The sequence below is a fragment of the Olea europaea genome, chromosome 11, assembly GCF_002742605.1.
Source record: "Olea europaea var. sylvestris chromosome 11, O_europaea_v1, whole genome shotgun sequence".
Taxonomy (NCBI): Eukaryota; Viridiplantae; Streptophyta; class Magnoliopsida; order Lamiales; family Oleaceae; genus Olea; species Olea europaea.
The window spans coordinates 12,673,545-12,685,601 of record NC_036247.1 but is presented as its reverse complement, the minus strand read 5'-3'; positions in this window follow the sequence as shown (position 1 = coordinate 12,685,601).

Sequence of the window (12,057 nt, the reverse complement as noted above, 5' to 3'; positions counted from 1 at the left end):
TTTTTTTCTGTTTGAAGCAGTGCTAATTAACTTTGTTTATACAGTACATTCTCATTTTATCTCTGGACAGAACAAAACCATTGCTTAATCACGATTGTGTTATATTTTTATAAATAAAATCACTAGAGTTGTCCAACTTATTTGTGTTGTATGATATGTAAAGAACAAGTAATAAAATAAAGTATGTATAGATCAAGTAATAAAGTGTATGAGTAGAGTATCGTTTTATGAAAATTGCATTATTAAGTATTGAAATTAACCAACACTACAAGAAATATCACTTTCAACAATCATATAATTAGTCGTAGAATATACATTATTAGTTGTTGATTACATTCGATGTCTAAAATCAATTGGTTGGCAAATAGGTGTTGACGAGTATATTCAATGACTAAAAATATATTTGGTCATCATTAAATATAATATTTTTCCAACTGAATAATTGGTCGTAAAAGTTTTGAATTGACGACCGATTTTTCTTGTAGTGCAACCTTGCCTTTTATCTGAACACTCATTTTTTAAGATTGGTAAACTAAAATATATAACAAATAACTCAGAGATTCGAATAAGGCACTGGGATCTCTCATCAGTGCTATTCACTGGATGAAGCTCCAACGTGGATTTTCATGCCCCCAATTAGTCGAGCTCAAAACTTCTCCTTTAAAAGAGATTTAAGTTGAATGTTAATATCAATTGGGCAACTTGCAATCGAAAGTTCAATCTTGTTCCACTTCGTTGTCTTCTTGCTTGATCTTCAAAACCCTGGAGTGTAATACTCTTTGAGACAATATTTTGTGTTTTTCTCTAATTTGAAACGTGAGTTCAAGGATGTACAAGAAGGTTTATAAACCTGCATTCATGCACATAATATATCGAGGTTCCTCTTCAAAAACGTATCAACTAAATAAATCTTGCACTTGCTCAACAGAGCGATTACTTTGACAAAAGTGCAAAATTTGAATATCCTCGCTCTAGCGAGCTATGACTCATTTGACAAAATCATACTTCATTTGTTATCATGTTTTACCTCCATTTGTTCCTTCCGATGTCCACTCTTGCATAGGATTCATCGTTCCAATGCATTACGGCACTTTTATAAAGCCTCCTTTCTACTTTTTATGCCAAAGAGGAATCTAACTTGGCTTGGTGCATAAAACATGTAAACAAGACAAAATTAACGTACTATCACTTTGAAAGAACTAAAAATATGAATGTCGGTATCTCAATGTAACACTTGATAACTTCTTTAATAATGTTGAATTTTGGAACTTCTTCTACAGTCTTCTAGGCTTGGGTATTGAATTAACAACATGATTTATAGTGTCATGTCCATATTATCAAACTTGCAATTATTTTTTTATCAAGGGTCCATAACTAAATCCAACACCAATCCCCACTAACTAAATGGTGCTAAATTACTATTCCCCATATTTAATGCTGCTTATGTCAATATCGACAAGGGTTTGCTCATCAATTTCAAATCAGTTAAACGCAAAGATTAGAATAGTGTGGTTTTTTGAAGGATAGTTTACATAAATTCCCCTGATGTTTTAAAACTAATTTTAAAAAAAAAATACTCATCAAAGTTATTTTTTTAGAAAAATAGTGTTGATGGCGAAGAGCCGACATCAAGGTACCAAACATTCCACATTATTACTAAAATAATTCTTATTTGTTGATAGTGTTTATAGTGAAAACTTGCAACAATTAATGAACGTAAATCTCGTAGTGAGAGAAAATTGCTATATTCAATATGATTATTAATGTCATCTCTTGAGTACTAGTTAACATACCTCTAATTATCAAACGTTCCTATATTGATTAATAGTTTGACAAGATTGATGTTTAAGAGCATAAATAAATATCAACATTGTGTATTCTAACATGTAACAAATATCATTAATTTAATTCTTATTAACAAACATGAAAATAAATCAACCATGCTAATTTAACACACTTATAGAAGAAAGATCCAAAATAATGATTAAAAAAATGAAAATAAGTAAAATAGCTATATCATTCATCCTAATGAATAATCTAGTCAATAAACATGGTGAAGAATTAGAATTTGAAAGAAAATTTTTTTTTTTTAAATGGTATACACATCACCCATTTATGTTAGAAACAAAAAAATCTGATCAATCTTTTCAATTTTGATCTTCAACATCAAGAAACCCAAAACCTTGTCTTGGTCTTCAATAATTTCTTGAATCTTCCTCTTGATTTCTCCAGAAAGATGAATTTTGTAATTGATTTGATCTAGAGGATATGGAATTTTTTAGTTTCGGATATAAGGTGAAGAGAATATGATATGAGAGTTTGCTAATTTATATATTCCTAAGTCTAAATGTTGTGCTTGGAAGTTACAAGTTTCATTAATGCAATAATCAGGTTTTCACTAATTAATTAAAAATATTTATATTAAATAATAATAATAATAATAATAATAATAATAAAGTCACAATTATACAATTAATGGTCACAGATTCACAATCATAGGTCACATATTTATTTACCGGTCATATATCATGAAATTAATTGGTTACAGATTTTTTTGATGTCACAAATCATAATTTTGATAGGTCCCAGATTATGTCGAGATCACGGATCGAAAAATTATAAGTCACAAATCCAAAAAATTATAAGTCACAGGTTATATATTTTCAAATTTGATAGTTACATATTACTTTTTTTGGTCATAAATGATTGAATTTTAAAGTCACAAGTCAAATAGTCGGTCACCACCACCAACTCCACTGCCACCACCGTCTCTTGCAACCACCCTCACCCCGTCGCCACCAACACCAACACCACCACCAACAAAATAGTCGCTACCAGATCCATCGCCACCACCAAACACACCAAAAAAAACTACCACCATCACCACCACTAGATCCACCACCAACCCCATCGCCGCCAACAATACGGACATCACCACACTGCACATCATCGTACCACAACCACCATCCAACAAAAAAAAATCCAAACCCGCCACCTCCACCATCTCCACACCTGTCGTTGTCGTGAAAACCACCACCATCCCCGTTCATCACCATCACCAAGCCACACAACAACCACCACACCACAACCCCCACACCACACCACAAACCACCACCCACAGACCAGGACATAACAAGAATCCCCAAACCCGCCATGTTAGATTCACCTCCTTCCACGTCATCACCGTCACCATATCTACGTAGAAGCCAGGCAAATGCAACGGCGTCGACATCGCCGAGACCAAGAATCACAGCGATCTGTGACCGGCGAAACCACAAATCACTGCGTGTTTACTAGCGAAACTATAGATCCACGAGTAGAGGCGCCGACTCTGGAGTTGCGCGAAGCGCCGGTTGCGACTTCGATGCGGTCAGCGTCTAAGAGAGAGACGGCCCAAAACCACTGCCTGCAGATCGAAAAGAGAAAGGAATTACACGTCGCGAGCTGCTACGTCGCCTCCCATGCCGGCACCGGTACCTCCCTATGCTGTCGGGCTCCCTTCGTCGTCGATCACAGAGTTTAATTACTTGCCAGCGTCGAGCAACGAGAGAGAGGATGGGAAAGTCTTGTAATGGATAGGTGAAGAGATTAGGGTTTGAAATTTGAATTGGGTGGATTTAATTTATTAAAATTGACATGTGAATAATCAAACTTTGAACCTGATTTTTGAATTAGGGTCTTTAAAGATCCGAAATTCTGTAATTTCCACTAAGAATAATTCTTGGTGTACAGGTAGGGATACCAAACACTCGCATGGAGCCCACCCCATGTGAGTAAAAATTGCAAAAAACACTGACCCTCAGGTGGGTGTTTTGGAATTGTTCTGTGAACAATTAGTCTGTATACACAAACTAATTCCTCATATAAAAGTCGAGTTCCCAGGATCCGAACTCGTGCAACTACGAACTACCTGTAATTTTCTCCCACCTTTCGTCCGAGCAACAGCTGGACGAGTTAATTGCATCCTAAGTCCTTCATCTTTCAACCATCATCAAAAGTGAATAATTTTTTTTACTACCATTTTGAATTGTGATCCATTTTCACATTGGCTCCAAATTCAATTATCTTTTCAATGGTATACAATTCGCCCTCACAACTTTTTTGTAGGAAACTTTATACACAAATCTTCTCACGTACTCCACATTTAGGTTCTTTGTTTAACCTCCTTCGATCATTCGATGTTTCAACTCACTTCCTTCTGCATCAATCATCTTCAGATGTGTGGTTTAACCTATAAAAACAATAATCACGACTATGAACAAAAACATGCTCAATTAATCGAATATTGAGGCCCTGTTTGTGGCCCTTTAATTTCAAAAATTGGAGTATGGAATAGTGATTGATGTTGAAATGTGTGGTTAAAAAAGAAGGAAATGTTTTTGATATATGTGTAATATTATTTTAATGGAGAATGTATGGTTGAAAATTAGTACTATAGAAAAATAATGTGGTAGAACGTGGGAGAATGGTTGACGGCTAAATAATTTAAAATTTTAAATAAATGTGTACATAACATTTGAATCTCACCATTATCCACTTTATAAAACATCATATCTTCTAATAATAACAAATCTAGCTATGCAGTAGTGAACAGTTTAAACACAAAATGAGTTGCAAGTGATCCCTTTTTTGCATATTTATATTTTTAAAATAAAATAAAATAAGATCGAAAGCACGCTCGTACTTGGGGCAAAAAGTTTACGAACAAAAGACAACACAATGCTAGGAGTTGAGACAAGTGCTTCCTCAAATCATTTCATCTTAAGATTTTATCATGCCAATAACTAAATATTTGACTTTCGTATGTGATTTTAATGATTTTGGAAGTCTTTTTCTTTCATAGTAATATGACAACTTATAATAATTGTTTACGCAATTTTAGCATGTAAATGAAATGACAATATATAACTAAATCCAACACCAAATTTGCACCAACTACATAGTGCTAAGATTGTGATCTCCTCATTTTTGTGCTTCATGCTCATATGTTTTCTCACCTTTTTCCTATAGGAAGCAATTGAATTTGAGTTAAGCAGTGTTTTGAGCCGTTGATTTGCCGATTTGAGCCACTTGACATAATGAAATTGTATGACTCATTTTCACGGTTCAGGTATTACTCATACTTTTTGGAGAACATGTTCATCATATTTATTAAATTAATTAGTGTCTCAAGTATTTAAGCACGTGGGCTCATTGCAATTCTTTTAAGATTCATATCCATTTGAATTGTTATTTTAAGTTTTATTAAAAACGATCGAGTTGATTACATGTATTTTTGGTTAGTATGGGTAGAGGGACAGGTTTTCCCCAATATCTATTATGTATATAAGCTTTTTTCATCTAGTCCAAATGTGTTTTGACATAAAGATTAGAATACGTGACTTTTCTAACTTGCAGATTATGAAGTAGTTTTGAGTAAGTATTTAAAATACTTCAAATTGAACATGTTCTTAACCTAGGCAATCGTGAAATACTATCTATTGGGTTTTTTTGATACCCAATAATCCGGGCGATGATTTAAAACAGTTGTCGGATTATTTATCGACACCATGGACTTGGCTCGGCTCGGAGACGAACTACACTTTTGGATGGCTCGGGTTTGGATTGGATGATTATTTGGTTATTTGGACCATTTAGTGATTAATATAGAATTGAAAATTGGCCCATTAGTTTAGGTTAATTGGTAGCTCTCTTAGTGAACCCTAGACCCAATTGGAGTGACCTAAACTAACCTATATATATGTATTTATCTCCCAACCGTTTTTGGTGTGTGTGTATTGTAGCAATGGAGAGGAGAGTTGAGAGAAGAGAGGCAACCGAGAGAGAGGGAAGCCATGTGAGGTTGTGAATAAGATTCAACCATTGTGATATCTTCTTCTTTCTCTCCATACCTTTGTGGATTGCTAACACCATCGCCCTTCTCCTTTGTGGGGTTTGAGAGAGTTTGGGCAGTCCAAAGTGAAGACGAAAGTCTCGGGTTGAGTTGAGGTAAATCGATGTTCGTTTGATTGTTTTCTGAGCCTGGAATCAAGATTTATCGAGGAATTTCCACTACAAACGGTATCAAAGCTTGTGTTGTTGATAAATCTATGATTTTTGGGGCTAAAAACAGGCTGGAAGTGGTCAGAAACGAATTTGAAAATCAGAGGTAGAAATTGTCCAGTTTTTCAAATTTTTGCTGGATCTGTTTTGGCGTTTTCTGGTAAAACCAAAAGGAGTTTGGCGAAACGGACACCACCGGTGGATTATGTAGGCAAAGAAGAAGCCGAAATGGTGACAGGTCGTCGGCACGTGGATCGTCGGCGCCGACACGTGGGATTTCCGACAAGACGCGTGAGGGCGCGTGGGACTGAATCTGGGATGGTGTCTTCAAGCAGAATGTTGCCGGTGACGATACGGACCTTGCGATGTTGTCGGATTTCAATTTTGAGTAATGCAGTGAAAGTTGGACGATTTTGCCCTTGGACGTTAAGGTGCCAGGTGCTATTTTTGTGTTGCTGTGGTTGCTGGTAACTTTAAAATGTATAGTGAAAATTCTGAAGTAGTGAATTCGCATATCTCGATATTTACGAAACTTCAGACGTGGTCCGCTCGGTATCGTATTCTTTGCTTTTTATTATTGCAGTTAAAATTAATGTATATGTTAATTATTTATTTTACGCATTAGAAGTCATTGTGTGATGTGACGTTAGGTTTGTGGTTACCGTAAAGGGGTAACCATTACCTGTTGCTAGACTAAGAAATTATATGCCTTAAATTTTATGTGAATTTGTCACCAATTATTCTACACCGATAGAATTGCATGTGACCTTAGGAAAATTTACTTGACTGTTCTATGTGAATTATGTGAAAGTACTTTGCTTGTGGTCATTATTTGGTATTGTTGGCATGTATAGGTCTAAGGCAAGTGCGAAAAATAATATATGTTTTTTAATTGCGGTAAAATTTGGGCATAGTTGAAAAGAAATTGTCCTAGGATGATAATAAAAGGAAATATGAAGATAGAGACGAGACGAATGTGACTTTAGGATCGAGTAGTGATCCTAGTGAGGTTTATTGAGAGAATAAACACGGTTCTTGCATTGCATCTGTGTGTAATCTTTTCTGCATGTATGTGGTCACTTAATTATGTTGCAATGTTGATGTTACACTTTCAATATATTTGATGTGTGTAATTACATGAATTAGAGTGACTTATTACTTTGTGTAATATGTTTACATGCATAGTGGGTTAAGTTTTGTGGCGTACTCTATTTGCTCTGTGAGTGGTGTGAGAGTGTGGTAGTGAAAAGAAAGTTGGGCAGCCGTTTCTCTCGTTTATTTTTGTGAGTTTGTGTGGTTTGTGAGATTATGTGAGGCAGCCATATTAGAGATACCTTCTTTATCTTTGTGAACCTCGTTTGTGAGTGTTGTGAAGTAACCGACTCTTTCTTCGATTTTTCTTTGTGAGTGCCACCTTCGTCGTTTTCTTTGTGAATTTTTGGAGCTTTGGTGATTGGAGTAACCTTTGTGGTTACCGAAAGGTGTTGATTTGCTATAGTGAGTTTGAGATGCATTAGCAGTGAGTTGGATGTCTTTTAGTAAGGTAGAGTATAGATGCTTAGAGGTGCATTGGTGATATGCACGGGGGATGTGGAGTGTGACATTTGGATCATGAGTGGAGATGTGATCAAATGTGTAGAATCCTTTATCTGTGAAAGAGACCCTGATCAGGTGGAGTGTGAGAGATGCGTTTCTATCACTTCTGTAAGGTGGAGTCTCATTACTCACGTAGGTTGGGAGAAGTGATGTGATGATAGAGGATTATCCCGAGAGCTTAAGATCTATCGTGACTTGCTAGTTAGACATGAGTTGAGTGATTAGTTTAGTGAGCATGGTGGGCGATGAGAGGAGATATGTGTTTTCGAGTTAGGAGTAACACAAAATGGGATAGGATAAGTATGGTGAGATCTTTTTTTAGGATCGTTTATGCATGTGTTACATATGTGGTTGACCATGGTTTGATTAACTAGGTGTTAATCTGTGGTTCTGTGTGAACGTGGTTTTGAAAAGATCTGTGTGTGTGTGTTATCCTATATATCTTCATCGCATGATTGTTTGTTCACTGTGAAATACTTGTTTCTACTTGGGTATTTTTTGACCTTAGCCCTGATGAGTACATGGAGCAGGTATGGTATGTGTTTCAAGTTGGAAACACGAGATAAGGTCTGTGATTCCAATTTTATTGGATTACCTTGATTGTGCAAATATAAACTGTGTGTTTTGATTGCTTGCAGATTATTGGGCATCAAGGTGGAGATTGTTGGGTTTTTTGATACCCAATAATCCGGGCGATGATTTAAAATAGTTGTCGGATTATTTATCGACACCATGTACTTGGCTCGGCTCGGAGACGAACTACACTTTTGGATGGTTCGGGTTTGGGTTGGATGATTATTTGGTTAGTTGGACCATTTAGTGATTAATATTGAGTTGAAAATTGGCACATTAGTTTAGGTTAATTGGTTTCCCTCTTAGTGAACCCTAGGCCCAATTGGAGTGACCTAAACTAACTTATATATATGTATTTATCTCCCAACCGTTTTTGGTGTGTGTGTGTTGTAGCAATGGAGAGGAGAGTTGAGAGAAGAGAGGCAACCGAGAGAGAGGGAAGCCATGTGAGGTTGTGAGTAAGATTCAACCATTGTGATATCTTCTTCTTCCTCTCCATACCTTTGTGAATTGCTAACACCACCGCCCTTCTCCTTTGTGGGGTTTGAGAGAGTTTGAGCAGTCCAAAGTGAAGGCGAAAGTTTCGGGTCGAGTCGAGGTAAATTGGTGTTCGTTTGATTGTTTTCTGAGCTCAGAATCAAGATTTATCGAGGAATTTTCGCTACACTATCTAAGATAAATTTTGCTACTTGTACATAAATTGGATTGCAGATTTGTTGATAGAATATGAGATGACAATCATTTGGCCCTTGATTCAAATCAAATCGAAGGCCAAAAAATTGTCACCTCATTTCTGTCAGCAAATCTATATAGATTTTCTATACATATAACAAGCATGATATAAGATTGGGCAATAAACATACCAATTTACGTGCACGACTTGGAATTCAATCTGCAGCATGGTGAAAAATAAGAAATTCGGGGTGAATTCAAAATCAGTTAATTTTTTTGGTTCTCAAATTCACTTTTAATTGAAAAAGTTAATGTAAAGGTAAATTTGGTTTTCTTGTCAAAATGAATAACTTTGCCTCTAAAACCATGTTTGATTGGCACAATTTCATGGAAAATGGAATTCGAACTCCATTTTCCACCAATTTTGTGTCTTTGATAACAAAAGTTTTCTATGGAATTCATTTTCCATCGTTTCCCCCACACACTTGCATTTTCCATGATTTGGTGGAAAATAAATTCTCACCAAAACGGTGAAAATTGGTTTTCCACTTTCTTTCTTCTTTTTTTTTTTTTTTATATTTAAATTTTTGACAATGAGAACAAATTTTAGGAATAATTGTAAAAAAGATATCACTTAAATTGACAATTAGTCTGTATACACAAACTAATTCCTCATATAAAAGTCGAGTTCCCAGGATCCGAACTCGTGCAACTACGAACTACCTGTAATTTTCTCCCACCTTTCATCCGAGCGACAGCTAGATGAGTTAATTGCATCCTAAGTCCTTCATCTTTCAACCATCTTCAAAAGTGAATAATTTTTTTTACTACCATTTTGAATTGCAATCCATTTTCACATAAACTTCAAATTCAATTATCTTTTCAATGGATTACCATTTGCTCTCACAACTTTTTTGTAGGAAACTTTATACACAAATCTGCTCACGTACTCCACATTTAGGTTCTTCGTTTAACCTCCTTCGATCATTCAATGTTTCAAATCACTTCCTTCTACATCAATCATCTTCAGATGCGTGGTTTACATATATAAACACAATAATCACTACTATGAACAAAAACATGCTCAATTAATCGAATATTAAATAATTTAAATTTTAAATAAATGTGTACATAACATTTGAATCCCACCATTATCCACTTTATAAAACATCATATCTATTAATAATAACAAATCTAGCTATACACTAGTGAACAGTTTAAACACAAAATGAGTTGCAAGTGATCCCTTTTTTGCATATTTATATTTTAAAAATAAAATAAAATAAAATAAAATCGAAAGCACGCTGGTACTTGGGACGAAAAGTTTTCGAACAAAAGACAACACAATGCTAGGAGTTGAGACAAGTGCTTCCTCAAATCATTTCATCTTAAGATTTTATCATGCCAATAACGAAATATTTGACTTTCGTATGTGATTTTAATGATTTTGGAAGTCTTTTTCTTTCATAGTAATATGACAACAATTTTGGCACGTAAATGAAATAACAATATATAACTAAATCCAACACCTAATTTGCACCAACTACATAGTGCTAAGATTGTGATCTCCTCATTCTAGTGCCGTTTCTGTCAATACCAATCAAGATTTCATTCTCATATATTTTCTCACCTTTTTCCTATAGGAAGCAATTGAATTTGAGTTAAGCAGTGTCTTGAGCCGTTGATTTGCCGATTTGAGCCACTTGACATAATGAAATTGTATGACTTATTTTCACAGTTCAGGTATTCCTCATTACTTTTTGGAGAACATGTTCATCATATTTATTAAATTAATTAGTGTCTCGAGTATTTAAGCACGTGGGCTCATTGCAATTCTTTTACAATTCATATCCAATTGAATTGTTATTGTAAGTTATATTAAAAATGATCGGGTTGATTACATGTATTTTTGGTTAGTATGGGTAGAGGGACAGGTTTTCCCCAATATCTATTATGTATATAAGCTTTTTTCATCTAGTCCAAATGTGTTTTGACGGAAAGATTACGTGACTTTTTTAACTTGCACACTATAAAGTTGTTTTGAATAAATATTTAAAATGCTTCAAATTGAACATGGTCTTAACATAAGCAATCATGAAATACTATTTAAAATGAATTTTGCTACTTGTACATAAATTGGGTTGCAGATTTGTTGATAGAATATGAGATAACAAATATTTGGCCCTTGGAATCAAATCAAATCGAAGGCCAAAAAACCGTCACATCATTTCTGTCAACAAATCTAATAGATTTTCTATACATGTAACAAGCATGATATAAGATTGGGCAATAAACATACCAATTTACGTGCATGACTTCGAATTCAATCTTCATCATGGTGAAAAAGAAAAAATTCGGGTTGAACTCCAAATAAGTTAATTTTTTTGGTTCTCAAATTCACTTTTAATTGAAAAAGTTAATGTAAAAGTAACTTTGGTTTTCCCGTGAAAATGAATAACTTTGCCTCTAAGAGTGTAAAAAGAATAAATAAATAAACTGACATTTGAAGATTGGACTCCATGTATTAATGAGCGGGAATCGTTGAGGTATTTATGTGAATAGGTATAATCCGTGGAATTGCAAACCCTGACGTATTTCAAATGCTTGAAGGCCCTGCTAACCCGAAGTGATTTAGAAAGATTCTTCTCTATCGATGGTGATCGGTCATGGTATCCATAGCCTTACTTCTTTTTTGGCCAAATCCTGATTTCGTTTTGCTTCTCCCAATTGTTGAGCCTGATCGACTCGACTCTTTTCACTTACCCCCGACCTCTCACTTTGTTTCGTTCTTCTTGTATACCGTTGCTTGAATGAAGATGTCTGATCGACCTGACTTTCCCAAATCCCCCCCACATGCCCTTCGCCTTTCCGAGTCTGGATTTTTCGCATTGTTTCAATCGTTGTGGTCGACGAAAATGAATAAATGTTCTTTTGGTCGAATCGAAATAAGATCTCAGATTGACATTTTAATACACTGATTTACCATAATAATAGATAGAGTCAATGGTGACTCGGCCATGGGAAGAGTCGCTTCCTTCTTGCTTGTTGGGGGCTTCTATTCACCAATGCAGACTAAAAGTGCTCTCTGAATCGTGCTGGATAGTGACCCATCACACAACTCTCAAACCTAACTTGTGGTGGATCTCGAGAGACAAAGTCAAAGCACTTATGTTG